At 47.3% G+C, this 27,331-nt stretch overlaps 1 protein-coding gene across 1 annotated transcript in view; it reads left to right on the top strand.

Moving 5' to 3' along the window:
* Positions 1–9,037, top strand: part of EIF4B (eukaryotic translation initiation factor 4B) — a 149,082-nt gene extending 140,045 nt beyond the window's left edge. The window contains 1 exon segment of the mRNA XM_052809246.1: positions 9,019–9,037. The gene's annotated coding sequence lies outside the window, so the exon portion shown is untranslated.
* The last annotated feature ends 18,294 nt before the right edge of the window (positions 9,038–27,331 follow it).

Here is a 27,331-nt window from a genome sequence, read left to right as displayed (position 1 = left end):
TGCAGCGGCATCGCATTCGGGAGGTAGCAGCCCGGGTCGCTCCGGCCACCATCCGACAGGGCCCTTCCCCTCGGCAGCGAAACCTGCGAGCGGCTGGAGAAGCTGGCAGGGAGCAGCCAGGGCTGTGCCGGCGGGTGGCTGTGGGTCAGCGGGGACAGGGCCACCGGCTACGAGATTGCTGGAATGCGCCCCGTGAGATGGGGTGCAACCGGCCACAGGGCCAGCTCCACTGGGGATGGGGACAGGCGGCCACAGCGCTGTGGGGCCATGAAGGATGGCAGCCTGGGGATGGGGGGAGACTGGGGCCCTGGGAGGAAGGGAGGGAGGCTTGGGGGCTTTAGGTGATAACGTTTGCCACCTTCCGTGTAAATGTGTCCCTGGCTGCTGGAGCCTGAGTAGTCTCAGACACGCTCACAGGGGCTGGCCTGCACGGTGCTCAACGGTTGCCAAAAAGGCAGAGTAAAAAGCCCGTGGGGACATATCGAGGATCTCCGTGGGACCCCAGCCCATGCGGTGCACCCCAGCGTGTCCCCACAACAGAGAGGCAGGGAGCCTGGGGGGATCGGCACAGCCCAGGGGTGGGAGCACCCAGGGCAGCGAGCCCTGGCCAGGGGGGGGCCACGGCTCCAACTCCCCCCTGCCCCACTTCGGGGCCACACAGGGCCCCGCGTTCCCCCCACCTTAGTCTGCCCGGGGGTGGGCAAGTGCTCGGCTGCCCCAGCCCCGCGGGGTGTCCTGGACACGCGAGGAGCCTTCACCCGCCAGACTGCCGCCCCACCCGCTGCTCCGGGGGGGGTCCCACAGCCTATGGCTATATTCCGTCACCCACACGTAGGCTGCATGTTCATCGTAGGAATCGCAGCTCTTGCTGTAAAAATGTAAAATAGCCGAACTGTTGGAAAGGACAATCACAGAGTTTAATGATTTAATCCAGTCTTAAATGTGCAGTCAGCTGATGGAAAAGCCCCCAGGCTTTCTAGCTATTTAGGCCAACCCCTGCAATATTTCAGCTTTCAAGACTTCCATTGCCTGAATTGGCTTTTGGAAACTGTGAGTAGGTAGAGATGGTGTCATTGTTGATTGATTCCATGGTAGAGGGAGCTGAGGGTCCATTACAAAGGCTCTGATAAACTTTTCAAGATCAGGGCGTGAGTTCTTTCCTGTGTAGTTTTCTAAGAAACCTCATGTACTGAATTTGCGCTCGAAACCTTTAAGTGGCTGAAGACAAGGCAAAGAAGGGTTAGGCAATTTGTGTGAATAGGAACACTTTTAATTAAAACAATTCCCTGATGCATTGGCAGTGATTTGGAAGTTGAACGTAGTATTCCCGTTAGTAGGCGATGGCAAGAGATGAAATCAAGAGCAAAAATGGGTAACCTTGCTTGTTATAGGTCCTTATCTTAGTTAATAAGCAAGCAAATAGAATAAACAAAACCTCCGTTGGGCATCTACCTTTCTGTTTGGTAAGCTGACGTACTACAAAGGCAGGTCAAGACAGGTAATCATCTAGGTCTTCACATGGCAACTCTTGCACCTCTTTCTGTGGCACTTAATACTGCTGCTAAAGACATTTGGGGAGCGTTATCCACCTCTGTGTGTGGTCTCTAGCTCTCACTAACTAGGTAGGTGAAAGCTTTACTTTGATAAGCCCTCTCAAGAGGGGATTAACCATTCCAGTGCAGGAACGTAGTCAGGTCATATAGTCTCCACTCTAAAGTACGGTTTGGGTAACTGTTAGCCTTCCGGGTTTTACCCCAAATCTGAAAGTTAGGTTGAAGGGCCTTTGTAGGTGATGTGACCACCTACCAGAATGACGGAGCAGACGCTGTATTAACCAGCAAACTCCAGTTTTCTGCATAACCTTATTGCCTGCCTACGTTGGCATGAACTGTCATGTATTTCCGTGCTACTGAAAGGCAGGTGGAAGGAGGCGGCTGTTCCACATTGCAAAAGAAACTCGCACAACTCTCCCTCTGTGACTTCTGAGGGGCACAGACTGGGAAGAAAACAGGTAGAGTTAACCGCTGGGATACTCGCCTAACTCTAAAGCCGCTATTAACGCGAGTGCAACGAGAGCTTCGTTTTGCATTATTACGTGCTCGCTGGTTGCCACGGTCACTAAATGCTTGATGCCACCGCTCTGTACAATGGTCCTAATTACATCCTAAAATAATCCAGAGAGAAATGAACAAAATCTGCATTGTGCATTGCACGCAAACTGTATTAAATAACAAAATTGTCATGGATGCTATGTTATCTTCGGGTAAGGATACCCGTTGGCTTTATGCATATGTAATCCCTTTATACACAAATGTACATGCCTGGGGGCCTATAAATTATCTGCTGTTACTCTGCAATTGTAAGATACAACCTGATAAACGAAGGCAGTTAACCACGTGACTTAAGTTAAGACGCATGTAACTAACTGTTTCCCAGGTTATACTGTGTAACTCAAGTTCTCATGGCGTGCCATCAGTTGCCTAACAAGGAGTCCCCTCTTGGTTATGTTTGAACTCAGCTGGTGTTCAAAGAGGATTAGTCTTCCCTGCTTTATGTTGTGATGTTGAGAGCAGCTTATCAAAAGCAGCCAACAAACCATGTATTTGGGATCAGGAGACACAACAACATAGTTTTAATAAAGTTACCAAATCCCTCATCTCTCCCCGTGAATTCTCAGAGTTTCTTCAAAGCGTTCAGAGAGGCGAGATCACAAATATTACACCTTACTAGGTAACAGAAATGGTGCGCTTGAAAAAAGATTGTTAGAAACGGGCAGGAAAAGGAGTGGCGTTCTTCTGAAACAGTGTGGAATTTTCCTTCAAACACAAAGCAGGTCAGGAGAGGCTAGTTGTGGGATGCCGGTGTGTTGGTTTCTGTTGTAAAGCCAGCAATTAAAGTGAACTAGTATCTAGGAAATGAAAATGCTGACTGGGTTAAAGGGCTTCAAAGCAGTTTAAAAATACACAGCTGGGATTCTGTTTGCAAGTCCAAAATTCCATCCGACTTAGGTATGTGACAGGATGAATAAAGATTTCTGGTGTCTGCAGGTCCTGGGTTACTTGTTAATTATCATTTTAAAAGAGAGTTTGCACCTGATGTTTTCACCCTTATGTGTCCCCCAAATACTTGCAAAACGTTTGCCTGAAAATCGGGTAACTTGGCATGCAAAAGGGAAACTGTTCAAGGAAATGTGCTTTGGTTTTTATTGCTTTTTATTTGTTCTGTGGATGCACAAAGTTTTGAAAGGGTAGTTATTTCTTGAAATAAGAATCTGATTTAAAGGTTTCATCAATGTGTTGAATTTCCATTTAAAGCACGCATCCCTTTCTAACTCCAGGCACAAGCCAAAACTCACTGATACACGTCTTTACAACGATTTATGTTCCGGTGCTTGCACAGGCTATGCAGTGGCATTCTTTATGCAAGGAAACCGACGCGATGTGATCATAATCCTTGAAAACTGAAATATCTTTAGATACTCATGCTGAAGATGCTAGTGGCTCAGGAATTTCACATTGAAAACCTGTTTTTTTCTGAATGACATGTCGTACGCAAGCACCCAAGTATTTCTGTCTTTTTTTCCTTACTTGTGATGATGTGTTTTATTATTTGTGATTTTGTGATGGAACTCCAAAGTAGTTTTGAGACTTCCTGGAAGAATCTGGGAACTGCTCATTTCTTTTTGAACTGGTGTGGGATTTTGGCTATATAAGCCTTGGGAATCAATCAGCACCTTTGACATCCAAGTGTTTTATTTTGTAGCTGAACGTCGCCCTCTAAAAGGCAGTACCAGCAGTCAGGTTTGGTGCTAGTGTGGCTCAACTCCCAAGTACCTACTCTGTTTTGTAGAATGAGACATAAGTTTTCTAAACTACTGTCGCCTTTGTAAACACTACCCCAAGTCCTTTAAAATTAAAAACCAAATTCAAAGCTGATGTGAAGCTGTACAGAACCATACAGTTGTACTCCTATTCAAACCCAGAGAGCAGTAAAAGCATTAAAAACCCCACCCTGTCAGCTCTGTTTTCCTCTGCCAGTCAAGTTTCCTCTATGAGTACATAAACCACACAAAAGTTCATCTGTGATAATTCTGCTAACTTCTGTATTGATATCTATTGGATGCCATCAATAGCGTCTCTGTATTTAGAATTGAATTCTGTTCTCCTCTAGAGAGTACTGATAAAAACTCACATCTGTGGTGGCGTATGCCATCTACGCATGCACCTTGGGGAGGGACCGTGTGGGGGAGGTGTAGAAAGAATGAGAACTCAAGTGAAACCCGATCAGTTTTAAAGGCTGAACGTAAAACGGAGAATGGGTATTAGAAAGAGACAGTAACATTGGAAATCTGCAAAGATTTAAATCTCTGTAAGGCCCCTTGATTTGGTTTTGGAGAGGCTCAGTATAGAACAGGTCCACAAGATGTTTTTCACTTTGCAAATGCCATGCACGAATGAAGAGGTCCCTGTTAAAGTCTGGGCTCTCCAAATCACACTTGCTATTTGAGCTCAGTGATGCAGCCTGCGTTTCTATCAGTGAACACACTAAATGAAGTCTGAGCCTGAAATGGCTTGTTTCCAGCGGAGATGCTTTTGTCCTTTCTAAGGCTGTTTTGCCTAATACTCTCCTGACGGTGGACTTGGACTGCTGTTGTAAAAGTGTTCGTTGATGCAAAGGTGGTGGGAGGGACAGAACTCGTCTTTCCCACGCTTTCTCTTAATGTCCTACCTTTTGCCACATACAAGCAAGCTTTGGTTAGAATTGGGAATAAATTATCATTTCTAATGATCCGTTAAAATCCTAAAACTCTGAAGTATGCTACATGAAGAGTAGGGGGACAGGCTATTTCTGGATCTCAGTTTTATATAAATACGTAGCAAGATCAAAACAATTGAGTGCAATGATTCTTCATGTATAGCATCATGAAGACGTGGAAAATATGGCATGCTGAACTTCTACAGGATACAATACAAATAAAAATGAGTCAAGACTTAGCCCCGTGAATCCTGACAGTGTTCCTTCAACTGGCCCACCGCTCTGAAATGGTTTTGCTTTGTTTGTTTTTTTTTTTTTTTCCTTCACTTAAGGAGGTCCAGTGAGCATTTAAACCTGTCGCTTGTGTCTGACCGGCAGGTGCCAGAGGCAGAGGAGAGGTAGCCCATGAATTAAGCAACCTGGCTCTCTAGAAGGGTTATATACCGGAGGGCTCGGCTACCGATACCAAGTGCAGAGGTAGCTCTTGGTTCTTAGAAGCTGACCTTTTTCACCGCTAACTTACTTCTGATTTGCTGTGTCGTCTAAGTGCAGAAAGTAGTCTGCTGGACTCTCCCATCACACCTGCGTGATCCTTGGCTTCACACCACTCCACCAGTCGTGCCACCCGTTTTACATTTTTGCCCAGCTGTTCAGCTGCTCCTGCTACATAATGCCGGAGCCAACACCACAACAAAAAAGTTGTCACTTTTTAAAGCAAGCGCTAGAAAAATAAGCTGAAAGTTACTAAGCAGGAGGAATCTGTTAAGTAGAACTTCACTAGCTTGCACTAACAGTGGGAGAAGTCTAGGTTGCATGGAAGCAAGTAAAGCCAGTCTAAATGGAAACAAAATACAGAAAAACATTAAGAGTCCAGTTTTTGAAAACAACTTACCAGCCCCGTTAACGAGGCTTGTGCATTGATTAAGAGTAGGGAAAATACAGGGGATGTCACACCCGCAGGTGAGCTGGCTGAAAAGTTTGAAACCAGGAGGGACTGCTGCCAGAGGGAGCACTGCGGTCAGTTAGATTAGGTTTTATAGACTGTAAGTCACCTAAGTTTCTTCAATGAATTTCTATTTCACATCTAATAGCTTTGCTAGAACTAGAATGGATCTTTTGCAAAAATCTGCAGAACTGGGTCAAAAATAAATACTTGGCTAATTTATCTCATTGACTACTTCTGGTTTTTAGCAGACGTCTGATTTTATAAATCCTCATCCTGGAACAAGCTGCTAAGCTAAAAGGTGCTTGTTCATTTTGAAAGTGCAGTTTATCAATGAACAAGTGCATTAGTCTGTTCCAAGGAGCTAGGTACAGCCAGGAAATGCAGTAAGTGAACAGCAAAATGGGAGCGGTAGCTTAAAACACTCACGCCTCAATACATACTCATACGGTGGCAGTGTAGGGGAGTTCTGAAGTAGGAAAGTAAATAAGCATTTGACACCTATTCTGAGGCTCCCTGGTAGGCAGTTTTGGAGTTTGGGGGGGATCAACCCACATTTCTCCCCCCCCCCGCCCCGTTCGCCTATGTATTAGATTTATTCCAGGACTTGAGGAATAAAATTTTAAAACCCCCTCTGCTTCTCTCTTGTAAGAATCTTGGCACAGCATATCACAGACTGAACCAAAGAGAATCACTTAACATAGAGAACAGTTTATTTTTACCTTGTGTTCATCTATTAACATTCTTAATGTTCCCAGCAGCTTGAATTGAACAGGGGGCATCTCCGATCTGAGACATTTCAATACAGCTTCTGCAACACCATCTTGGAGCATCTTGGCCTTATTTACAACTGCATGAATAAAGAACAGGGATGATCTCGAGAACATTTCTGGAAGATGCAGTTTATTTCCAAGACGGTCTCGAAGCCAATTTTCAGACATGGTTTGAAAAATAGCTTGTGAACACAGACTTCAGGAACATGAGCATGCGCTGACAATACCGCGTTGTGGAAAAATGTCATGGTTGCTAAGACACGGGCGTGAACTTAAGTGCTTTTTCCTAGCGGGCACATCTGATTTTCAGTGTTCAGCCTGACCATAAACAGAAGGCTGGACTTTTGCCCCTTGGTCTAGGAAAGGCGTCTTCCACAAAACACACCAAGTAGAAGCCCAGGCTATACTTGCACTCTGAAATATGAGGAAACTTCCCTGGTTCCCAACAACGCTCTTCTATTTCACATAGGCAAAGGAAGTAAAGCAACTCATTAGCAGAATAACCTCTTGCCTGGTTGCAATACTTAGAGTACCAACACTGTGGCCTGACATGGCTGGAGCCTGTAGTCCTTGTATTGCCCCCCCCCAAACTCTCTTTCATCCCCTCCACTAGTCTACGTTCTCTGCTTTCATGGAGCGCTCTGGAATGTATGTAAGGTGCAAACTTGGTCCAGTATTGTACTTTGAAAAAAGTACTTCCTTCATATTCAAAGTAGTGTTTAACAAGCAGTTCATCACTGAGGCCAGTTATGACTTGCTCATTTTTCTATAACAATATACGTGAAATCTTATGTAGGTCTCTGGCAAGACATCCTTGAGCACAGGCTGCAGGGGAGCTCGCTGCCTGATGGAAGTTAATAGAATTACTCACCCGAGAGAGGTAAGCAAATGGCATACCACTAAAGCCGCATGGGTTTAGTTATGTATGCATGATCATTTTTAGAAAGTTATTGTTTGCCAAAACTGAAAATAGTAAAATAAGGTTAAATGGGTGAAAGGCTTTTTTTTGGCTTGGTACGAGAAAGCATACACAAGTATCACAGGCTTGCTTTGGTTTTCTGTGCATGTGCTCTGCCTTTTGTGCTCGGGTAATCAAAGCTCATACAAGTTAAGCTATTAAAAGTGACAAAATTCGCATTCAGTTCATTGCCTACGAACAGTAACTAATTGCAATAGGCTGGCTGTTCCAACAGCCTACCTCCAGCTCTAATTTGGGAATTGTCAAAGCCTCGGGAAGTTACGGTAAGATGCAGTGTTTCAACAAAGTGGGCGCTGCTGTCTGGTGGGGACCCTCAGCTGAGAGAGAGATCCCCAAGGAAACCAACCAAACAAAAAACCCGAGTGCTGTGGACAGAAAAGGTTGAGAAACCATATCCGAGGCCTCCTCCGCTCCCTGCCTGTTAGAAAGCTGCCCTTTCCTTGGTGGGGGATAATACTGTGGGATCAAAGGGGGAAAGGACGGTCAGTAGGCCTGTGATGCATTTAAAACCGCTTGTCACGACTGCTGTGCAAAAGACATAAAAGTGCTGATGGGCCTGGATGGAAAGCAGCCGTCTGACCTGTCTCTAGGACTGTCAGTCAGTTCTCCCCCCTCCCCCCCCGGCGGGGTGCCGTGGGAGAACAGAATTTCACCTTCGGGTAACGAGCAATGCGAAGCGAGGCTTACCGGCAATCGCCAGGTTTCTGAGAGCACCCGGTGCAGCGTGCTGCACGCTTCCCTTTCCATCCTCCGCATGGCTGTCTAGCAGATCCATCAGCTTTTGAGCTACGCCATTAGCCAGCATAGGGATGCAGTTTCCGCCTGTGCGAGATAAGGCAAGTCACCTGTGAATGGAAGATTATTACTAAGATTTTTGCAAGAGCTTTTTAAGAATAGAAGGGTTATTTCCTTGCTCCTTTCTAGATTTCATTGTTGAGAATTTGACCACCATCCCCAATGGGAGTTGCAGTGCTCAGGACAAATTTAGAAGAGTGATACAAGAAACACTGAAGAAGGCAGGAATCCCCTATGCCTTTCTACAGATGCGAAACCGTACTTTTAACGTAGGCTTAACGCTTTTCAGGACTGTAAAGTATAAAACTACTGATGTTGCCGTACAGCTCAACGCCAGCTTTACCGCGACACGCAGTTTTTGTTTGTAGCTGTACAGACAGAGCACGATAGAAGGGCACAGATAAATTTACATAAGCTATGAGGGCACATTCTTACCATTTCTGGCAAAATTTGCAATAGCCAACGCTCCTGCAAGCTGTAGCTGATGGCTATTGGAAGGAATCCATGAAAGTACTCTCTGGAACACACCGCCTTTTCCTCCTTCACATAACTTTTGCAGGGAGTCATCTGGGGTAAAAAGCACAGACAGTCAGCAAGCCAAAGAAGTGTTTGTTAGGGAAAATTCTTCTCTTCATATTTGTGAAGCTCTGCTGGCTTCACTACAATTCATCCAGTCCTGCAATGGGATGAGAGACAAAATCTGACCCGTTAAATGTTAACTGGCAGGTAGGAGGTCCTCTAGGTTATTCAGAAAATTAGCAAACAGTAAAATTCAGCAGCCAGACGGCATTACAAGCATCTGCTGTTGCTTTGCAGAAGATCGTGACGCACCGTAGTTACCTCCAAGCAATAATAAAACCGTAAGGTCAGAAGCTGTTTTGAGCTCTGCAATGTCATCCTCTTTGTCACTGTCCGCAGTCTTCCGGACGATCTCAAGTAAGCACTCCACCAAGCCTGCTTCAACCAGCTGCAGTTTAACGACCTCTGAAGAATAGCAGGGATGATAGGAGTCAAAACCATGATTTTAAATACATCTATTGTACGTACACGCAGGGCAGACTGTGAAAAGAAGTAGTGGTGCCAATGGTTTCACTGACAGCTTGCGTAGGTAAAACTGCGACTTCTTTCTTTGAATTCTCAGGGCCAACTTGTGTTGTTATTCATCTACCAGGCGCTCCCCCAGCTCCGGACTGCCTTTAGAGCACAACTATCCACTGAAGCTGTATGGAGCTGCTCTTCCCTTCTCAAAAGTGAGGCTACTTCTCTACAGCAAACTTGGGGCATCGCAGACGTCACGCAGCAGACTCACAAGGACTGTGCCGTGTTTGGGCTTTCCAAAGACTTTGGACCGTATTGCAGAACAACCGTAGGGTTCCTTATTCTATTTCAGGTACAGAAGAGCTACTGACTTCACTGAGACATGCAAGGATAAAATACAGAACTTTCTGATGAAATCTCAGGGCAAGTAATGACCCATTTCTTTCAGCTGAGCCAAGATCTCTGCCATTCGTCGAAGGGGCTGCAGGAGGAGTACAGCTAAGGCCAAATCCAAAAGGCTGGGTTGGGAGAGAAATTTGTTGTGATTGAAGGAAAACTGGAAACTGATGAGGTAAACTCATTTCTTAGTTGTTATTGGCAACAAGGCTCAACAGAGAAGGTGACAAACGTGTTTTTCAGGTGGTGACACAGGACTTGGGAGCAGCATTTTTTCTATTGTTTCTGCAACACAATCTTTAACAGAGTTTTCCCTGTGACCTTGGAGCTGGGAATCTCCTTTACATGCCTGAAGTCCCTTTCTGTTAAGTGGGAACGGCAGGTTGTCTGATGCTGTGTTACGTCTTTTGGTTATGTGATAGTGATTCTGGTAGGTTTTGCATGCTGATTTTAGAAAGTACAGTCACAGACCTCTGCAGAAATGTGCAAACAAATGGATTTCTCTTAGCTTTCTGCGTGAAATGGTGTTTTAACAGTCAGGAGTTTAACCCAAGTTAAAATATCTTTAAAGGCCAAAGCTTTGGAAATATTTTTTTCCATATAGTTTACAAGTGACAGTTGGGTGAGGAAAAGTGTTCTCCCTCTGGTGAAGGATGTGTCTGAGACTCAATTTCCTGTTGTCGCTAGGCTTTCTGCCTGAGTGAAATTCATCGTTCCTCTCAGAGCGGCCGACCTTCTCAGGTATTTTGTTAGGGAATGCAAAATACCCAGCTGGGATTTTTTTAAACAGGCACTTTTGCGCTGAGGTACTTGAAAAAACAGAGAGTTCCCTTAGTTACAGAATACCAGGTTGCAGATGTTCAGTGATTTGAAATATAAATTGCTACACCAGTGTGCGTAAACAACAGCAAAACAACAACAAAACCTCAAAAAACCCCAACCACCAAAATCCAGACTCTGCAAATACTTCATGTAGATGTTTTTGCCTCCTGACCTGTTGCTAATTATCTACAATCAAAAGCACCTAGACAGTACCAGCACAGGGAACTCATTTAAGTATGCCTGGAATCCACAGTGGAGGAGTTCAGCTGACTACCTCATAGCATGCAAGCACCTGAGTTTTGTTCAGCAGCAGTAAACTTAGCAAATTTTATTGCGACTATAAAACATAGTCTAAGGAAAACTAAGCATTTGAACTGAAATATGTCAAACTCGCAAAAGGTTCGACCCAATTCTGTGTCAGTCTCCAAGGATGGAACTACCTTAGAGCAACTTGCTAGTAACTATATGATAAATGAATATATTTTGGCAAAATGTGCATTTTTAGAACTGAAAAAAGGAATCCTGTTTTCACATACCACTTGACGTAAAAGCCAGAATAACTTTTTAAATTGAAGTAAAAGTTTGTCTTGATTAATACTATGTAAAACAGACACAGGCAGAGTGTGTGTGTGTACAACAGAGAAGGACGAAACCTAAATCGTTAGGGTTTACATTTCTACCTAGTAATTTATTCCGTTCAAAGAAGCTTTAATGCTGAGGCGATTAAAACGAGGTTACAGAGTCATCAAATACTGTCATGTCTTCCATGCTCAGAACTGCTTCCCACTTCAGCCCAGCTCCACCTGTTAACTCATTTCTTCATTTCCTTTAAGGGCAGATGGTAGATTACAGAAACCACCCAGAACTGCTTTGGGAGAACGTCCCGGAGGGGTGACCGGGCACACATGGCTTCCCGCTCTGGCTTGAGCAGTGAATGGAACTCAAGTCTCCTGGGGCTACCACAACATGTGCCACCAAACACCCAAACTAAATTCATATGATCTCGCAATGAACAGTAGAGGGAGAGTGGCCAGCTCTTAGCTCTGCAATTAACATGCCCCTTGCAAAAATAACGTCCATAGGAAACGGAACTGCCAGTCGTTCTGCCATCCCAGAAATGACGTGATGACTGATGTCCTGGCGGTGTAACGGACTATGAACGCTTGTGCCAGCGTTTTGCAGACAAATGTAATAAAGCCCTCCAAAAAGCGGCTTCTGATATTCCCACTGCGGGTACAGGGAAATAAACTATAACATAATCCTATACAGAGTGAATCAGAGGGGGAATTAGCATCAGCAGTTTGTTGGCTCCTGCCACGTGCTCAGACAATGAAGACCTATTCACTTTATATGGAACTGTCATCCCACGGGTGACGAGCCATGGCGGCTTCTGAACGAGGCAGCCAGTTACTCTGCATTGAGTCCCTGAAGAAGACACCGATATACCAAAATACATGAGGGAATGAATAAAAAATAGTATAAGAAAAAAAAAATCCAATTCTCACTGTTTTCTGCCAGGGGAGCCCAAACTTCAAACTTCATCTCCTTTTTATCATGCTCTATTTGCTTCTTGAACAGTTTCACAAGCTCCTCAGCAACGTTGGTGTAGGCAAACTGCTCTTCACTTCACCCTGTGAAGCAAAAGGAAAATTTCAGTATCAAGTAAACAAGCCACATCAGAAGGTATGACTATTTTTTTCCCCTTTATTACCAGGTTTATTTAGTAAGATGACTAACGGTGCTCTTCACAGACAAGAACAATAGACTTGTGCTTGTCACTAAATGCAAAGAAAAATGCCTAACACTTTAAGAGAAATGTACTGGCCTGAGTTAGTTACGACTAAGGCTGTTAAAAATATGTAAATATCTGATCAAGGCTGTTGGGGCTGTTTCTGCCCAACAGAATGTAAAGGTAGCTATGGAAACAGTAACATTACAAAAACATATATCAAGCCTTTGATTGCCCTCAGCTTAACAAGGAGACTAGCAGATTATATACTGCATTTTCTATGGGAGAGATGAAGTGTTGTACTGAACACTTGAATATTTACATGGTTTCACGACGGTGACATTTCCCTTGAAATCTGCGCGTGGGTGTTGCAGGGCCATTTCATACTGCACAGAGAGCATAAGGCCACTTTACAGATGGGCTAGCTTGCTACCAGGAGGTTAGCCAGCAGGTAGCAGTTCTTCAAATGTAGGTTCAACAAAAGCATCTCTTATTCCATTGCCTGTGTCTTATTCCTCCTCACTGGCAGTAGTACAGGGGATGCAGGGGGAAGGGCTGGTGTTCTGCATTCTCCAGGTGCCACCTCCTGAGGGCCACCTGTAGTTAGAAAACCTTCCAGCACCTTTGCTACTGCTCTAATGGATGGTTCGGGATTATGTTAATGTAGAATTGACCCCAAGGACTGGGGAAAAGCATGAACTGCAGACCTAGACCCTTTTGTGCACATCCCATTATTGTTTTCTCTCAATGTGCATGACTGCACAGCGTATTCCATCCATTCAAAAATCCACTGATTTTTGACCTTTCCAGTATTTTTAAAAGCAGAACCATCACTCTCTTTTACGGTAGGACTCAGATCAAAAATATATGCTCAGCTATTGCCATAAAATACTGTAGTTTCATCATATGCCACAATCAAATGGAATCGGGCTGGTGACTATGACTATTTGCTTCCCTCCCTCCTACAAAAAACACATCTATCCAACACTTCAGAGAGTTAATCTCTCGCACCCTGACCTCTTAAAAAAAACCACCCTCAAGTCACTGAGTATTTCACAGGGAAGTTCCTTCGTTGGCAGAGTAAGTGCCCCTGAATCACTCTTCATCCTGTGTCCATTTAAGACAAGAGAACAAAATACAAGGATGATTGACGATATAAATACATACACATACATCAAAATTCATAAACACTCTTCAGAGGAAGAGTCTGCCAAAACCTGCTTTCCATCTAGGAAAAAGAAAATTGCAACGGGTTTAAACTGACTAGACCATGTTTCAAGCCAGTGCATCTTGCCGTAACCCAGTACAAACCAGGATGCTGACTAGTAAAGCACAGTGTGTAAATAACGGTATCAAGACCCCCTTTATAAATAGGCCTTCAAAAGAAACTGCCTATGTGTGTATCCACACACACCTGGCCAATACGTACCCCAAATGCACCCTCTAGTGCTGATGCACAGCTAATTACCCAGAAGGGAACAGAAAGGAATACTAGTCCTGTTCCCGCCTGTTTTGACAAACAAGAAATGCAATTTCAGAACCATCATACACACTGTATTTCTGAGAGGCCGGGCACAGATCACAGTCAACTCGCGGCCAAAGACAAATTCAGCGCCCTCCGCAAATCTTAAAACACTGTCAAATCATTCCTGCACCCTTAAAACCCAAAGGGGAAACTACACGAACCCCTTCCTCTCCCCCCAGCCCGCACATACACAATAAACCTCAGCATATCACAAAACACCACCTTCCCTACAGCTCGGTCAGTGCTTTGCACAGACAGAAGCTACATAATCTTGCCTTCAGACGCAGTAGCATCCGAAGAAAGCGCATGCTTTGTGCCATTTTTTTCAGAAGGACATTATTGGGCAACAGGACTGCCGACAGAGCACAGCTGATGTGATGCAAGGAGGATTTCTTTCCCTTTTTGGTTTTTAAGGCGGCCAGAACTAGTAAGTGATAGTCTTACATATACCGCTCTCCTGCCACACTATGGGAACTCTTGGTTATTAGTACCTACACAAACCCTAGGAACAGGCGAGATGAGAACTGAAGGCCCTCAGGAACTCTGTTCTACAGAGGCTCAGGATTTGCACAGCGAAGGTACTGGGTCCCAGCCCAGACTAAACTCACTTTCTGCGATTAGACCCTAAAACCACCACAGACTCTGCAAGGGGTGGGTGCATTCACTCCGTACACGTTCACTGTGTGCTGGATATCCAGCAGTAAGCCGTCGATTGCAAAGTTGGTATCTTGCTTTGACAAAAAGATCACTGCTGGGATTTCAGAATTTGTTTAAAAAGAGGAGCTAGGAAAGAGGAGCTGTTGACCAATGCCTCTGGCTCTGATGCAAACATAAACCATCCGAGGTCTAAAAAGCTTTTGCACATCTTCTGCTCACAAAGAAAAACAACATAGAGCACCAGCCTCTGGGTGAAGGATCCAGAACAGACAGCACTCTAAATGCAGAGAGAAGGGAGCTAGGGGCCTGAGCAGAAAGGGTTATATGCTGAACAAGCAGGTACAGAGAGAAGCCTGGGCAATCTTGTATGAACAAGCTACAGATAGCTTAGAAGAAAGCTCTAAACCCCTTATATAGTAAATCATATATTCAGGTATCTCTACATCGGTCCACTTGTATCAGAAAAGCACAACAGCAGCTGCTGGAATGGTTTTCTCCTGCATACAGGCTAAATGGCTCCTGCTACAGGAAGGAAAAGTAGTCACCAAAATAACTGCTCATCCTTAATTAGGACTCGTAGGTTGTTTGGGTGGTTTTACACCCTTCCCTAATAGATACTTCCAGATAGCAAAACTCTTCAGGTCCACTGCAAGAGTACTCAGGAGGATCAGTTAATGCTTATTCTGGATCTCCTTAGAGGAAACCTGCCTTACATAATAAAATCAGTGTTGCCTTCCAGATAACAAAGTCTTAACCCCCGCCCCCAACCCAAAACCCAAGAGGCTTTCATACACGTCAACACACAAACACACATTCCTGTAGCCTAAGATACAGCAGACAAGACAAACGTTGCTTAGAAACTCTTGGAAATCAGGGCACTGCACAGTGTTGACAGAAGACACTGCCAAACACTCAGCTCTCCCACTCTTCCCCCTCCTACACACACATAAGGACAGTCCCTAAGTATTTGCCCTTTACACCAGAAATAAACTTCAGGCCCTAGATGTGCTTTTGCTGCAAGGGCAGTTGCGGAAACTGGGGAGGAGACATAAGCAAACTCCCCCCAAATTCAAGTCGTCTTTTGCTATCTTTCAAGTCAATAAACACCTATTTCACAAACAAAGGCGATGCTGAGGCCAAAGAGCTCATATACGAGAGATAATCAACTTGAAAGGCAGGAGGAGTAAGAGAGAAGTGCTTCCATCTTCACGCAAGGCGTCCTAAACCTATTGTATCAGCTATGGGGAAACACTAGAGTAGTGAAATACTGCGTTAAGGTGCAAGGGCAAGACAGAGGGGGAAACGGTGATGGCATTTTTCACAGCCATCTTGCATATCATACAGCAACGGTGCACAAATGATTTGACCCACCAGAGACGGGGAATAGGATGAAGTAAAGCCACCTTTTATTACCCCATCGCTTAAAACTGTTGCTCCCAAAGGATCCAGAGGGAAACTATCTTGTACAAAGCTACAAGGGTCTGAAGAAAAGGTGCTCCTTATGGAACACTACAGGGAAGCATGTGCTGACACCCAAGGGTATGCACACACAGAGAGTGTCATCCTCCCCCCACCCCCCCAAAAGAGGATTAACAGGGGTCCTTTGATCTAAGGAGCAGGAAGAAAAAGGCTGCGAAAGTTGCCAGCTTTCGCCATTACACTTACCAGTCACCGACACAGCCAGCAGCCCCACGGAGAGCAGCAGCACCCGGCTCCAGGAGCTCACTTCCACCGTCGTGACAGCAAAGATCCCCAGTTTTCCCCAGTTCCTTCCAAAGCCACAGCTGCATCCCGGCTTGTCCCGTCCAAGGCAGGTTGCATGTCCAGGGGCAGCAGGAACGGGGCGTGCTGGGCCTTGGTGGTTGTTGGCCTTCCCCTCTTTTTCTTCCCCTTTGCAGTTGGGATAGTCCTCAGCTCGGCTGCATGAAGAGGAGAAAGGAAAGAGGCAGGGGAAAAGCAGGTCAGGCTTGCAAGTGGTTTTTTTCAGCCCAGAAAAAAAATATCCCACCGCATGGAAGGCTCTGAGCTTCTGCAGCTGGAAGGAACCAAGCGTGGCAGCAGCTCAGGAAGGGGAGAGGAGAGGCAAGGAAAGGAGCGGAGGGCTGGCTCATCCCTCTGGGTGGCTGTCTCGGAGCCAGCTCCTCAGCACTAGCAGCAGCACACAGTCCCCAGGGATTTATACTTTTCTATTAGCTGGTTGATTTAGCATTCCCATCTCTTGTTCTCCTCTTCGCTAAATGCTGGGGAAGGGAGAGGGCACGGGTGTTGTGGTGAGGGGCTGCTGCGCAGCCACCCAATGGATCTGCAGCCACCCAAAGCATCTGCCTCAGTTTTGCTTCCCCAAACCCAGCACAATCCTCCCACCAGCACCCACCCCACCAGAGCCAACAAAGCCCAATGAAGCGTGTAACCCGTGGTAACCGTATACATCAAGTCAGGGAATAGGGAGAGCCCTCCCCTTGGGTCAGGGGGTTCAGAGCAGACGCCCTTGCTTTCTCAGGGAAGAGCCGTGGGGCGGCTGGATCCGCTCCGAGTGCCAGAGTCGGGCAACGGTTTTACGCCTTAAAGGGATGAGGGGCAGGGACTGTGGAAAAGGAAAGAGAGAGGGGACAGGCAGAGAAAAAGGAAAAGCGCAAGAGGTCCCCGGTCCTGGGAGCAGTCAGCCGAGGGGTCCGGCTCCGGTGGGCGAGTGCAGGTGGGGCTTCAGTTTGTGCCCCTTTATCATCCTTGCCCCTCCCGCGGGCGGGCACTCGAACTCGCGAGGCTAATTAGGTGTCCCGAGCGGTTCGTGAGCCTTCGGGAAATGGGCCGGTGGGCTTGGGGGTCGTTTGGGGAGTAGCTTCCCCTTCCCTGCAGACGCGACCAGCTTGAGCTTTGAGCTGCCCTGCTCAGCACATCGGCACGGCATTATCAGAGCCCGGAGCGGCGCACCCTCCGGCCCGCCCTCCCCCGCCTGTCGCTGAGGGGTGCTGAGCGGCTTCTTTTCACCCGGGGTTCCTTGCCACGCAGCGTTCGTCGTTCGGCAGGACTTGCCCCACCACGACGTTTGAGCCATTAGCTCCTTCGGTCTCTCACGGGCGGGCGGGCGGAGGTCTCGGGGGGGCTGCCCCCCAGCCCTCCTCACCAGCTCGCCCGCAGCTCGCCCGGCTGGAGGCGGGGGACAGGAGCCGTCCCGAGGCCGGAGCGGCTGCGGGCAGCCCACCTGGAGCACGACCTCTCGGCGGGAGCATCACCCCGGGGGGGTGCGAGGGCAGCCGGGGCTCACCCGGGGGGCTTCTCCCCGGAGGCACGGAGCGGGCACCCGCTTGCTGGACGGACAGACCGTCGCCCGGATGGGTTGCCGCGCCGTCGCCCTGCTCCTCGGCTGCAGCCGCGCCGCGGCTCCGGCCCGGAGGGACCGTGCACGGGGGTGGCTCCCACCCCCCTGCGCTCCGGACTCCCGGGTTCGCGCTGCCCAGGCTCGCGGCCCGTTGTCCTGGGCTCGCTGGCGCGATCGGAGAAATCTGGCAGAGGGAGGCGGAGCAGGGCGTCGCCCCAAACCGGCCGGGGTGGCTGTGCCCTCCCTGGGGTCAGCTCGGGGTCCCCACAGCCCCCCCTTCCCTGACGCCCCCGGCTCACCCCCTCCCTCGGTGCTCAGGCGCCTGTCCCGGAGCTGGAGCTTCTCGTCCGCGGCGTTGGGGTCGGGGAGGAGGTGCTCCGCGCCGGTGCCGCTGAGCTCCTCCTGCGCACACCGCTCGGCGTCAGGGACGAGGCAGCCGCGAGGGTTTGTCGGCAGAGCTGCCGCCTCCCTGCAGCACCGGCGGCCGTCTGGGGCCGGCGCTGGGGGGAGGCTGGACGGTAACGGGGGTGGGGGGGGCGAAGGCGCAGCCCCCAGGGACTTGCCGCGGCCCGCTGGTGGTGGGGCTGAAGGGCACCAGCCTCGCGGCGAGTCAGGCAGGGGCTGGGGGCGTGCGGGGTCCCTTTCCTTTCCCCCGCCCCGTGCCCAGAGCGCTCGGGGGGGGCAGCCCCTGGGTTCGCCCTGCTCTCCGGTCCCTGCTGCGTCGACCCCGTCTCTCCTCGGGAGCCGAGGGGCGAGTGGCAGGGGCGCGAGGAAGGTCTCGAGGAGCGGCAGCGGGAGGAGGCCGAGGGAACGCCGCGGGTGGTTTTCTGTCTGGGGCGCAGCTGCTGGTTAAAACCGAGCAGCGGTCCTTCGCCTGACGCGCGCTCGAGCTGCAGAGCCCTTTCCTCAGGATGTGGTGGGTGCTAGAAGACTGTCTGGGAAGAGCCCTCGTCCGAGGGCGGTTAGGGACGAAGCTCGGCACCTCCCGAGCTGCCTGCGCCAGCAAGCCCGGCTGGGCAGCGGCCGGGCCCCTCTGCCAGGCTGGGCAGCGGCCGGGCCCGGCGGGTCTTGCCCGCCCTTGGCGGGCCACCTCAGCCGCCAGCGGTCGCCTCCGCAGCGGCCTTACATCCCGCGGACCGAAAGCCAGAGGATCGGCGCTGCCGTTCTCAAGCGAGAGCGTCGCGCTGGAGCTGGGGTCGAGGCTCGGAGCTCGCGGCAGCGTGGTCTGCCCCTCTGGGGTCCTGCTTTGGCCGTTGGCGTGGCAGCAGCGGTAGTACTCAGCAGCCGAACTGTCCCTGGCTTCTTGGAGGGAAGGAGTCTCTGGTTTGTTCCAGCGAGCAGAGGCTGCGCTCAGAAATTCCTGTTACGCTCGTGGGGTTGTTTATGAACGGCCGGTCGGTGACTGTGGGCCGCTTCGGTTTATTTAATGGCACGTGACACATTTCCCCTGTGTGTAATTCCCTCCAGGCAGGTTTGTGGGAGCTCGAGGAGCCTTAGATTTTCTTTGTGAGATTTTGGGGTCAGGCACCTTCTCCTTGTGCATCCTGGAGTAAAAGTGATGACTTGGCTCTCCTCCTTAAAGACAAGAAAGATGGACGTTCAACACTTGTTGACCTTGACCTGCCGCGTTCCCGTGGCAGAGCGTCCCGCGGTTGGCGTTGCGGACCGTTTTGGCCGCCTGACTGGCAGCGAGGTGGGTGGCTGCAGCACCTGCTGCTGTTGAAGCCGTGTTTAACCCCGACTTAATACACCTCTGGATTTATTTGCAGTGCTCAGAGGCGCGGAGGAAAGCCGCGTGGTTTCCGTGGCTTCCTCGGTATGCCTAGCTTTTTAAACGCTTCTTCTTTTGCCTTCCGATCGTGTTTCTCATCGATCCCGCAGATTTGCTCATGGCACCAGAGAGGCTGGCTGGGCTCTACCCACCTGCAGAGCGTGGGAGACGAGAGGCACGAGGGGAGCAGAAGCAAACCTGGAAACTGTCACTTGAGAATAAGTGTGGACTAACTGGTAAACACAGCAGAAGGTGCAAAGTTGTTAAAAAGAGGGAAGAGTTTTGGAGAGGGGTTTCTTTCCTTTGGTGAGAGGAGGGTGTATTCAGTAGAACGATTCCCACAGAGCGAAGAAAGCAGAAGCCAGCCTATAAGGGAATTCAAGAGTCAGGTCATGGCTTTTTCTGCACTTCCATCGCTCGCTGAGAGGAAGCAAAGTTTAAGGGGGACTTGGTGGGAGCTGGGCAGCAGAAGGGTGGGGATCCTGTGTATGCATATGTTTGCCCTTCAGCTAGTACTAAGCAATTGTACGTTGCTGTGGGAGAGTTCATCTCTTCCGTAGCGTGGGATCCTAATATGCTCATCGGTCTCTGGGAAGCACCTGCCTACGTAGGAGTAAGCAGTACAAGTGGTGTTGTACACCCGCGGTCTTCCCAGTCGTAACCCACTCCTTTTCCTTCCAGTAGAAGAAGAGCTGCATGTTGGAGCCACGCTTCAGGGTCGATCTCGGAGCACAGCGTCTGGCCTTGTCTTTAGACTGGTCCACAGGACGAGAGCAATGGTGAGGATGTGAGGATGGGAGACAAAGGCTGATATTGGAGGTTGTGTGTGTGACAGCTTTCAGGCGTAAGTTGAGGACTTTGATGAATGAACCTTTGGTGGCTTCTTGTGAAGTAGCTTAAGACTTTCTTGGTCCCAGCTGTGTCCCTGCATCTTCTGGAAAGTTACTCTTTCCAGAGCAAGGGTGGCAAAGGAAGAAGAACCCATACCGTGGCCACTGTAACAGAGGCTAAAGCAACAACAGATGTGAGGTTGTGCTATGGTGACTGGTGGCAGGTGAGCCAGGGACGTGTCTTCTGTTGCCTTTGCTCAAAGGAAAGACCAGAGTGGGATGCAGGTGGATCCACTGGTTCCAACTCTGCTCTTAGAACAGCTGAAAGTGTGAAGTTCTGCTTAATATTAGCAGTATTAAGGACCGCTAATAATAGCACGTGTAGGAAGTTTAAATGTGGGTTAGGGAGAAACGGGAGAGAATTGGTTTGGAAGTGGCTCCTTCCTCTCTCAAATGCTCATACCTTTGATTTCAGGAGTGGCATCGCTGCCTGAAATGACAAGAATTAGCTGTACCTTGGAAGAGGTAGGGTGTATGTTTTCTGTTAAGTTAAGCGCAAAACAGAGCGCGGTGCCTTTGGTGTGAGGCTGGAAACTGAGGGGATCAGGCAGACGTGTGCTTAATGCTGTAGGGCGAATATTCAGTAGCTTTTGCTAATGAAAGCTGTTTCTGGGCATGCTGTTTAATGAATAAGTAGAATTCCCAGTTCTACTTTCTTCTTCCTTACGTTCCTTCTTCCCCTTGTCTCTGCCCTTCAAGATAAATGATCATTGCCATGATGAAAGGTCCCTTTAAAGCCTGTCACTGTTGTCACTTGAGAGACAAATAACCCCTTCTAGAAGCCGAATGTGCAACCTTCACATCCCTGTAGGAAGGGGGTGACCCCCTATCTATTGCGTGGAAATTTGGGCGATTCAGTATGGTATAGTAACTAGCATACAGTGTAGAAATGGAAAGAAGCCCTGAGCCGCCCAATCAGTACCTACAATTGCAGGTAACCAAACAGAAGGTACCTAGTTCGTGTCAGGGCATGTCAGAAAATCTGTGCGCTGTGCGCTGCAGAACCTTTGCCAGTGCTCCATGTACGTTGCGTCCAGAAGCTGCAGCTGTAGCGTGCCACAGGAAGAGAGCAGGAAAGGTCAGGATCCGCCAGCACTTCAGATGTCTGTGATAGCAGGGAAATAAAACATTTCTTCATACTGCGGAACAGGGAAGAGACTCAGAGGTCCTTATCGGCCTGACCTGGAGGAAGAAAAATCCCTCTTTACGTGGAATTTGTTTACTGATGTAATATCAAGCATGTGAGAAGTCACGTTATGCATCTAGGAGAAAGAAAGACCCAGGGCGGGTTTTCCTTCCCTCGCATGAGCGTGAGTGGTTTGCTCCCCCTGTGAGATCAGGGAATGGGGATCATTGGTGTAGATGAGTTTAAGATGGGATGGGCTGAAGCTGAAAAGAACTGTATAAACGTGTGCATTCCTTCCACTGTACTACCAGTTTCTGTCAATGTTTATTTGAACCAAACAAATATAGCATTGTGTTACACTTTCTGTCTATACTTTGGCTGCTATTTTTTACTCTAACAACTTCTTAGGACACAACTTTCAGTACTTTCTAATGTTTTCTCTGTATTCCACTGTAGTGGATATCCTTTGAGGGTGATCAGCAGTGATTCAGAGGGGAAGCTGCATCTTTTCTCCATAGATGAATCTGCTCCTTCTGTGCCTGTTGTGAACCAGTGGGAAGCTCACAAATTTGAGGCCTGGACTGCTGCTTTTAATTACTGGGACACTGATTTTGTGTATTCAGGTCTGTAAGGCTTGGGAATCTCATTTGGGGGCGGGGGGGAATTTGCACCTTGTTTAGGGATGTGTGTTCCTTGGGGTTTTACTTCCAGGGTTGGGTATGCTGCTTGCAATCACAGCTCTTGAAAGAGTTGGGGCCTCTGCTAGGGGTAAAAGGCTTCTTGATTGTGGGAAGTGGTTGGAGTTAATTAGGAGAAGCTGAGCCTTTTAAAGTGTACTTTGGCTGCCTGTTGGCAAAAAAGATGGTAATCTCTTGCGGTGTGCAAAAGAGAGCCAGAGAGCTTCTAGAATCCAGTCTTTTTATCTTCTAACATTTTTTTTTTTGCTTAGCAAAGTGAGGGTATTGTTAACACACATCTCTTCTGTGGTGACGAGTACCGTGAGCTTCAAATGATGTTTGGTATGTCCGTTAAATGCTATGAGATCCGAGGGCTGAAAAGCACCAGCTCGGCGTTAACTGCGTTGCCTCGGCGCCCTGTGCTGCTCCTTTGGATGGTGCTTAGGGTCACAATGTTTTGTCTTTGTGCAGGAGGAGATGACAGCCTGCTAAAGGGCTGGGAAACCAGGTGCAGCCCAGAGATTCCTGTCTGCACCAGCAGGAGGGAAGCAAGCTCTGCCTGCAGCTGGACCCTACAGCTATGGTGTATGAACACAGGGTGCTACCGTGTCCCTTCCCAAGCCATGGAATTCAGAGACGTGCAGTGACAGTGGAGCCCTGCTTCTGCCTCCCTTGGGAAGTGGAGACATCTATTAGGTTTTTTTCATCAGGACAACTTCAGGTGGAAACTTTCTTGTCCATGTCCTTCAACGTAATAAACCACCTGCTCAGTTCCACCCGTGAAGATGGTGGTAGCTTCTTTCTAGAAGAAGGATCCTGATTTACACTTTTATTTTGGGAATTTTTGTGTGTGTTAAATTTGGATAGCTTATCATGGAAGGTTTTTTAGAAAACGTTTTGGTCTCCACTGTTCACTCATTTGAAGTAATCTCTTTTTTTCCAGTGGCATAACCTATCTTTTAGAATCTGATTAAAACAATATAGACAGCTCTCCAGTGAAATTTTATATGTAACCTTAAAATAAACTGGGGATTATTGCTGTGGAAGTATTAATGTTGGGAGTAAAGCAAAAATTGTAATGCAGAAGCTCTGTCACTTACTCTCTAGTGTAATTCATTTGCAGTATCCACCTTCTCCAAAGTCATTATACACTTGATAATAGAATGTTCAAAACCAAACACATGATTTTTTTTTCTACAGCCTATTATGGCTGACATCAAAAGAGTCAGGGAAGCAGAAATCACATACAATTTGAGTAAACCAACTTGAAAGATTGCGTGTGTGTAAATAGTGTGTAGCTTCTTGTCAGTTCTAGGAACTCTACTAAGTCACAGTCCAAGTCTGAGCATTTGTTTCTTTGCTGTCGCTGTGCATGAGAGAGGAATTAATTCCTGTTATTTTGCCCTGTGTACACTGAGTTGTTCAGCTCACAGATCTTTGGGGGGAAAAATGCTGCATATTTTGCATGTGAGCTTGTAGTTTAAACTTCTTGCATGTTTGATGTTTTAATTAAGCATTAAGTATTTACGAATGTGCTTGACTTGTAGACATCTTTTACTGAGCAAAGTGTTCTTCAGGCCTCCAAACATAATTAATAATTAATATTAATTAACAAATAATTCTTTTCAACTTTAGGAGTTACTAACTTCTTTCCCCTGTAAATTCCTACCGCAGCTGACCGCAATTGCAGTTGGAGCTGCAGTGGCATTGCTACTGATAGCAATTGTTGGGTTTGTCGTTTACAGAAGAGTGAAACAATCATAGCTACATATGTTTTAAAAACGGTTTTCTCAGCTGTCTTCAGTATTTTTACAATAACATGTGGTAAATTCTGTGCCGATTTGTAATAATTGCTTTCTGTGAAGGTAGGGGTTCTTGCAGGGAAACAGCTTTAAAAGGATGAAGAACTTGTGTTGATTCACTTCCCCAGGTCTGAACATAGAATTCGGAACTGTCGCACGCAGGACGCTGGAGGTTTTTCTTTCTCTAGTGTATGATAGCCTTAGTATCAGTTGGCATGCAAATAACTTCAACCCTGCTGCGATTTCACTGTTAAAGTAATGAGAAATGGGTGAATTAGAGTTTTCCCTTGTGAGATTAAATTCACCTGATCCTTCTCTCTGTTTAGAGAGCCTTTGTATCTCCTCCAGCGATTAGGTAGAGCCTCAAGCCAGCTCTTCCCTAGTCTGGCTTGGCTAACCAGAGTTGGATAATGAGCTGTCTTGTGTTGGTTTAAATTCCAGATGCTGGCCACAAGAGCTTGCTGCTTAGTAGACAGGAGCCACCGCTGTTACAGAGGTAGCAAAATTGACAGCCTGTGCTGAGTTTTCCTTCCCTTAGCACAGAACCGCAGATGGATTCTGATGTGATGCTTCTCTGTTTCAGAATAACTTCAGCCACACGCGCCTCCGTACAGATTTTGCAAGAGAGACAAAGTGATGTTCTGTGGGTGGAAGATCATGAGAAAGGTAAGTGCATCTGGCACGGTGGGAGGGAAGTAAAGGTTAAAATCCAGTTCGGGAGGTGTTGTAAACTTTGCAATACTTCACTTGCTTAGCCTGGCCCAGGGCCTTCAACCTGTAACATTTCACTGGACTTTTGGGGACGTTTCAGAGCTCCTGGGGTTCTGCCTGAATTGCTGGTGGAACAGCAATAGCTTCTCTTTCTGGCCAAACCTCACCTCTTTCAAGAAAATTTGCTGACAATGAGGGTAGTAATAAATCAGAGAATATCTAACTCATCTGTGGAGTTGGTGGTTGTTTAAATATGTACAGTACTCTGTCTTTCTCAGTGTTTAGGATTATATTCCAGATATTCAGTGCCTATATTCAGGATTGTCCTTTTCAGATAATGACTTCCAGCACTGCCATTACAGTCAAAGCTGACACCTTCTTTCCCATGTGAGTCTATCTGCGGAGCAGATACTCGAATTTACCCTTCTGCAGCCTACCTGTGAAGAGCACTCAGCGCTTCAGCATATGAGCCCTTGTTTTCTTGTACTCAGTTGCAAATAGGACTTGTGAAACTGTCTCATTAGAGACTGTTGAAGAGGGGTTTATCCCAAGGTTGACCTCTTTGCCTTGGATTGTCACAAGGAATACCACCTGTGCCCTCAGGTTCCTGTCCTGATGTTGTTCCTGTTGTATTATTCCGAAAGGTCTCCTCAAGAATTTTCCATCAGTCAGGAATCTGTTTCTGCATCAGTTGGTTAAATCCTTCAAGGCTATGGCTGCCTGTTTGATATTTTCTTCCTTTTTTGTTTGTTTGTTTCTTTTTTACTTTTATCTTTGCAAGTAGCTTTTCTTGGGGAATCGCAACAAGAAGTCTTGAGGAAATCTGAAGACAGACGTTTCCTTTAATGGATTAGGTTAATCTTAGTAGGTATGCTGGGTGTTCAGCGCTGATTGCCTGGAATTCATTTAACTGAGAAGATTAATCTTCCCGTCTTTCTCCGCAAAATACATGCATCCCTTGAAGCTACTTAGTGTATGTGGAACGTGAGACTTGTTTTTCTTCTGACTGACAGTACCACCGTGGTCAAAAGAACTCATCTGTTCAGAGGTGTCATGAGGGGCTATGTCAGCGCAGAGATTTTGCATTTGGTTTTGTTGCAAGCTTGTGCGATAGGTCCTAGAGGTCGAGGTGACTTCCTTACTCAACGCTTCCCATACCAAAATTTACGTAGCAGCTTCTTGGACCTGCACGTGCAGTTTTAGTATACATGATGCTGTTGATAAAGGCTGACTTTGGAAAGCCGCCTCTTGCTCAGGTGGGGACTCTGACCCCTTTTCAGAGTAGCAAACGTTTCTCGCTTGCTGGTAGTCATCTGTTGAATGAATGACGGTAAATAGAAATGGTTAGTGAAGGAAAAAGGCTATTTAATTCTGCCTGCGAGAAGTGCTCCCTGCCCTCTATCCTGCAGAGTCAGAGCCAGGGTGTGGGTGCAGTGGGCTCCCCAACCCAGGGGAGCTGCGAGGCAGGAATGGGACTGGCCCCTTTTGGGACCAAAGGCAGAGCGTGGCTGGGGGGGTCCTCACTGTGCCCTGCGGGGTAACCTGCTCGAGTCCAGGTGTGCACTCACCTTGCCAGGGCACTGAACACCAACATCTATAGAAAAATAAGGCACAGGTAAATAACTGCTTGTCGAGGAGCGCTTTCTCTTGTGCACTGCTGCAGCCTTCTGTCTCACACGCTGCTGAACTTCGCTGAGGTGAATTCAAATACTTGGCCTTAATTGGACACTGTGCCGGTTTTGGAGCTCTGTTTCATTGTGGAGGGAGGAGACTACTCCCTGAACCTTGCTTTTGCGTTGCAGATCAGCCTTGATGTAGAACTTGGCCAAAACAGCCCTCAATGAAAGGAAATTGTGTGTGTTGCCAGCAACTTTGTAATTTTAATATTCAGCTGTTTATATGTAACACACATGAGTAAAGGATGCTTAGAATTCCAGGTGGTAAAAGCATCTCAGGTAGTTTTTGCTTTGGGGTTTTAGACCTTGCTTTTTTTGCTTTTATTCCTGAATAAGCCATAGAATATTACAAACTAACTGCTGTTGATTGTACTTCATGTCTTTTTGATAAAATACCAAGATTTTGCTTTTAAAAAAAGAAAAAAAAAAGAGCCTCCAAACTAATTAAAGACTTCTTTTGTGAGAGAAGCTTCTTCCTAGGATTTTACTCTGTGAGAACCAAATGGAGAACTAGTAATGTTTTGAAAGTAACTAATGAGGTGTTTTCTCGGTCTTGCAGTTGTTGCATTTCTGCAGAAGGTGGCACTTAGTAACTATTAAAACCAAGTAAAAGCTTTGCTGCATGTCAGTGGTGCTGTTTGTCACCAGCTGAAGAATGAAGCAGGCCCTAGTGTGTCAGCAGCACAGACCGCCGCAGTACTACTGGAGCTTTAAATGTTGCTCGTCTGCCTGATGTTGAATGTTCCCGAGTGAGAACTGTATAGGTAAGGGTTTTTTTTTTTTCCCTTCTACCATCCATTACCACTGTAGTAGTTGCTTCTTAAAATCAAAGTGTACTCCACTTGCTTTCTAGGAAGAAAGTGATCCTGAAACAGATGTTGTTCCAGTCCTCCAAGGTCTTATACGAGTGCTTCACTCTGCTCATGCTCTAATGACTTGGTAGATGA

This window comes from Harpia harpyja, chromosome 15 (assembly GCF_026419915.1).
Source record: "Harpia harpyja isolate bHarHar1 chromosome 15, bHarHar1 primary haplotype, whole genome shotgun sequence".
Classification (NCBI taxonomy): domain Eukaryota; kingdom Metazoa; phylum Chordata; class Aves; order Accipitriformes; family Accipitridae; genus Harpia; species Harpia harpyja.
Note: the sequence above shows the minus strand (reverse complement) of the source record. Positions and strands in the feature narration are given on the sequence as shown.